This window comes from Panthera uncia, chromosome B1 (genome assembly GCF_023721935.1).
Source record: "Panthera uncia isolate 11264 chromosome B1, Puncia_PCG_1.0, whole genome shotgun sequence".
Lineage (NCBI taxonomy): Eukaryota > Metazoa > Chordata > Mammalia > Carnivora > Felidae > Panthera > Panthera uncia.
This window is the reverse complement of record NC_064811.1, coordinates 101,048,904-101,054,903: the sequence shown is the minus strand read 5'-3', so window position 1 is coordinate 101,054,903 and position 6,000 is coordinate 101,048,904.

Below are 6,000 nucleotides of genomic sequence, written 5' to 3'. Positions count from 1 at the left end.
CTTAATGACTTATCCCATGTGCTAGACCCCATACAAGGTCAAAGTACAATTAATGCCTTCTGAAAACTATTATCTCCATTTTGCAGATGAGTTAAGTAAGAGAGAGTTTAAGTAATTTTCCTCAGGAGATGGAGCTTGAAGGTCATTACTTTCAAAGTGGCAGTTACACAGTTTTTCCTGCATTTAATTACAGACTGTATGCACTCCTTTTATCTGTCAGCAATGTAACAAAAACAGTCTGGTCTTGTTTAATTTCTTATGTGGAATTTTTATAATGAAAAGTCACAAACTGTCATTCTATGGCCAAATCTGGCCACCAAGATTGTTTTATTTGACTCATACAGTAACACATATATTTTTAAAGCAGACATTTTAAAACAGATGATTTTACATGAAAACCTAGATTCCTAGCTAAATTTGAATGAAATTAACTTAGATTAAATATTTTATTTTGAAAAAAAAATTAAAGTACTAGAAGAAAACATGAATTGGTATTTGTATACTCTTGGGACTACCAAAGCCCTTTCTAATAAATACATGAAGTCCAAAGGTCATAAACTTTTGACACAAGAATTATAAACATCTATATGGCAGAGAGAGTGAGAGAAAGAGACAAGAGGATGAAAAGGAGGAGACAGAAAAGGAGAAAAAAAGAGCAGAAGGAGGAGGAGAAGAAAAATTTGTCAAAAGATAAATTAGGAAACCAAATTTGCAATATGTATAGCAGACAAATGCGAAAGTATCTCTAATATCTAAGAACTTCATAAAAATTAATAAGAAAATTATTAAATTACCAATAGAAAAAGACAATAGATTTAGGAATTCACAGGAAAAAAATATAAGTGGCCAAATAAACAAATGAAAAGATGTTTACTAACTTAACAGTTAAATAAAAAATAATAAGATACAATTCACTCATCACACTGGCAAATGTTAAAAAGATTAATAATACCCAGTATTGGCAAAAATATGAAGGGAATAGGCACTTTTGTACAGTGTTGGGTTAGAAATAGAAAACACAGGGTATTTGACAATAGTTCTTAAAAATTTAAATATGCCTTTCCTTTGACTTGCACAGTTGCATTTCTAGATTTATTTTATACACATTGAAAAATGTTTCCATAAAAATATTTATTGTAGAATATTTGTTAGAATGAAAAATTTAAAACTAATTTAAATGTCCAAATCAATACAAATATTAGATAAATAAATTATTGTAGATCCATACAATGTAATACCAAGAACTCCCAGGAAAAAATAAAAATATTTAAAAAATGATGTAACATATTATTAAATGAAAAGTATGTGTGTACATAATGATCTTATTTAAAAATTTTTAAAAATGTTTATTTTTGAGAGAGAGACAGAGTGTGAGCTGGGGAGGGGCAGAGAGAGAGGACGGCACAGAATCTGAAGCAGGCTCCAGGCTCTGAGCTGTTAGCACAGAGCCCAATGTGGGGCTGGAACTCATGAACTAGGAGATCATGGCCTGAGCCAAAGTCAGATGCTTAACTGACTGAGCCACCCAGGCACCCCTATAATGATCTTATTTTAAAATAATTATATATTTATATGTAGGAGAAATCCAGGAAAGTATACACAAACCATTAACAGCAATTTTCTCTGGTGGGATTATTTTATACATTTCTTTGTTCAATTTTTAACTAGAGTATATTTCTTCTGTCAACTTTGGTCATCTGGGGGATAAAAAGCAATATACATATTTTATGGTTCCTTTAGTTTCTGCTTCCTCCTTATTTCTCTCTAGAAAGTCATTCTAGGAAGCTAGTATCTTGGGCTATCTGAAGAAGAGATTTTTTTTATTTTCTCTAATTCTTCCTCCATCCAAGGACCCCATGCACTTAACACATTTACGATCAAGCAAATAAGTGGGAAGAGGCTGTCTCCAGTCCTATATGTTCAATCTTTACTTAGGCTTAAGAAGAATACAATTTAGTAGTATGTTTTTCAGAGACCAGGACAGTGCATGTGTGCAGACTCAGGCAAATTGCTTAATGGTTCTTAACTTCAGTTTCCCTCTCCATAAACCAGTCACAATAATATCTAATTATTAGAATGGCTATAGGGATTGAATGAGAATATAAATGCCTGGCATATGGTAATTACTTGTTAAGTAGTTATCATCACTATTGTTATCAACCATGCCTGTTAGGTTAGGACTGTACATTTTACTTAGTTCAGTTTTAGATATAAATGGGTCCCTAATAAATATCTCTGGACAGTTATGGCCACATGGTTCCAAATGATTTCTGTTCATGTCAGTTTGAATGAATAGTGAGTCTTGTTATGTTTTTCAATTTGGACTCTGCTTTTAGAAGTTGACCCTAAGAAATATTGACCTTGTTCATTCAATCTAAGACTTACATAAAATTCTAGAATTGTCCAGGACTGACTAGCAGCACCCTGGGAATGAAGGGATAAAATATAGAAATGCACAGGTGAATTTCTCTGCAGGCAGGGCAGGGAAGGGGGTAGAGAGGAAGAGACTGTTTGCATAAACCCCAACCCAATCTTCCTTTCAGTTTGCTCATCTTGATTTCACTAAAGATAAAAACTAGACCTGTCTTTCCTTACTACCCCTCCCCACCCCAAATTAAAACACAATCTTTTTAGGTTTGAAATCTTAGAAAGCTTTTGTAATTTGATCATTTTTGCCAAAGAACCTCAAAGAAAGATACAAGCAGTCCTAACTTAACAAGTCTCTTAAGAATTTGATTTAAAAAAATCTGTTCATGATTGTGTGCATGAGACACACCATCATGCGTGACTAAAAAGGATATGTTACAGGGAAAAAAGATTGTTTTTGAGTATGGGCAGGGGATTCCTGATACGATCAAACCTTGGGTTTGTGATTTAAGAAGGAATTTCATTTCCTCCACAGTGAATTTTCTTACCTTTGTTGATTGCTTTTCATCTTAATGGCATTGAAAATTGTGCTTTTTAAAAAAATAAAATTCTGAATGTGGAAAAACAAATTGCTTGCTCATTCTCATTTTCAGTGATGGAAGGTATGACTGCAGTCATTGTGGTGCACACACCTCTCTTACTTTCAGTTTTTCCCTTGTTAAGATATGGAAAGTAATAAAGATGGTAATTTGAATAAAGGTGGGAAGACCAAGTCTTGGGCAAATTTCTCCATTGCTATGCTTATATTACCAAGTTGATGTGAATAAAAACTCCAGATTTTTAAGGTAAAATTAATGCCAGGATTTCAGCATTTCTTTCCATTATATCAACTCTAATCAACCTCCATCTTTCCCTCCTCAGAAGGGGAAATACATACCAATGTTTGATACAATGCTTTGTTACTTGTTAAAAATTTCCATTTTTTTCAAGGCTTTAACTTTTATAAAACTTTGCATCATCATGATTCTGTCAAAAACTGAGAGCTATGAATGCACTGTGAGTAGTACTCCAAGGCCAAAATTCACATTTGATTTGAAGGAAACATTTTTTACATGCATCTCAAAGTTATTACACAAAAAATAATGTTTGTTCCTTAATTCATAATGCACAGTGGGACCCTCTAGCTTAGTCCTTGCCATTCATAAATGAAGCATCAGTGTGTGACATAGCTTGAAAAGACAAGGCTGCAGCACAGACACACACAGTGTTGGGGTGAACTGTGGCTTCTGTTTCCCAGTGCTCCTACTTCTCCACTAACAAGGAGGCAGCTTGGGAGTGGAAGCTGAGGACAGGAGAAAGGTGGGTATTTGCTAAAGTCCTGGCTGGAAAGAGAGTATATCTCTGTCAGCCTAAAAAACCTGACCTGGAACAGGGAATCAGTCTGGGAGGGCTGGGCACACAGGGAGGGCTAAGTTTTGGAGATGGATTCAAATCAAAGAGCCAGGAATCACAGGGCAAGAACTGGCAAGTAGAACCAGCCAAAGAGGAGGCAATCCAGATTAATTCCAAAAACCTGTGTGGGATGGGTCCAGCTTATTAAAGAGACCAGGGTAGGTCAAACAACCATATTAACTTATAATTTTAAAACCCAGAATTATTTAATATTTTAGAAATTAAAGTTAAAAGTATACATCTGCAATCTCACTGACTTACAGTGGACAATAATTTTAAAACTAACAAAAAAAATTGTTTTTTAATATTGATTTATTTTTTGAGAGAGACAGAGCAGAGGGGCAGGGGCAGAGAGAGAGGGAGACACAGAAACCGAAGCAAGGCTCCAGGCTCTGAGTTGTTAGCACAGAACCCAATGAGGGGCTTGAACTCACAATCTGTGAGATCATGACCTGAGCGGAAGTCAGATGCTTAACTGACTGAGCTACCAAGATGCCCCAAAACCAACAAAAATGGAAATGAGTGAGCCCTCTCTCTGTTAGTAAAACTAACAACAAGTAGGTAAGCCCTTTCTTAAAGCTCTCATAAAGCTCTAATTTTAGCCACTAATTACTTTAGCTTCACCTGCAATTCATCAACAAGTCCAATATCTGAGTCTTGAGCCCTTCCCAGTTCCTCAACCCCCAACCCACATGAATCACCATGAAAGCTAGGTGCCTACTCAGTTCAGAAAGGTCCATCTTGACTCTTAAGCACCAGGTAGAAGAAACTCTTGCTTTAGTTTGCTGCTGTGGGTTCCACAGAGGCCAATGGACACTACCTCCTGGTGAAATGATGTTCTTGCTGTCCTAGAGCATGCCCAGGCTGAAGTGCTGCCATACTGGGCTCTAAGGAGAGAGCCAGCCAGTCCACATGCCCACAGTCTTTGTTCTAAAGACTGAGTTCTAGGCCAGAGGGGTTCCCTGGGGAGGCCTTCCAGCCTCAGCTATGTGGTATAGATCTCCCTGCCCCATGAACCCTTCAGACCAGGTTCCACAACCCATATGGTATGCTTTCCACTGGAACCTGTCATCCTTTCAAACTGCAGAAGAATCTCAATTAGAACCAACCTGATTCATCAGAAAGGTTCTAATTAACTGAGGTTTCTTTTAAAAAAAAATCTTTTTTAGTGTTTATTTATTTTTGAGAGAGAGACAGACAGAGCATGAGCAGGGGAGAGGCAAGAGAGAGACGGAGACACAGAATCTGACGCAGGCTCCAGGCTGTCAGCTCAGAGCCTGACAAGAGGCTTGAACTCACGAGCTGTGAGATCATGACTTGAGCTGAAGTTGGATGCTTAACTGACCGAGCCACAGAGGTGCCTCTAATTAACTGAGCTTTATTTAAAAGGCTTTCCACCCCCTTTTTCTCCCAGGAGGTTGCTTGGCATCTATACAAATCTGTCTGCCTCTTTTCCAGTAACCAGCCATGCACATCAAAAGGTTTTAAGAGAGGTCTTATGATCAGGCCATATTGAGATTCTGTTTCACCCTTCTCCTGGGGCAATGGGTATCTGTGTGCTTTTTGCCTACATAACTATGTGGCATCACTCACATGGCTATCTTAAAAAAGAAGATCTGGAGTGCTTGCTTATAAGTCCTGGCAACTTCAAGTACTGGCTGGAATTCTTAACATTTCTATCCCATAGTACTTTGTTATATTTGGAACCACAAATATAAATTCATGGTAAATAGAGTGCGTTGGATAGCTTATGCCACATTCATCTTAGAATGCAGGGATATCTGGGCAAATCTAGAAGGCCAGCAAGGGTGGCCCACAATGGGCTTATTTGACCATAGGACTGAAGAACCTTTCAGGAAAGAAAAAAATTTATTCAAACAATCACAAGTGTCCACATCTCAAGTTTAGTTCAAGAACAAAGGATCAAGGTGGGCAGTGGGGAAGGAAGAAAATCAAGGGAGGAAGTAGACCAAGGTGTTTACTACTCAGATTGTCTAGGGGTTACAGCAGGGGCTACAATAAAGTATGAAAAACTAAAGAGTTGTTTCACTAACCTTTATAGACCTTAAGAAACCCAAGGCTGTGCTTTTCAGAGGAAAATCAGGAGAAGGGAGTTTTGTCAGAAGCAATACATTATTGGCAGCTTCAGGATATCATCACAGTGAGATGAAGAAGAGAGCA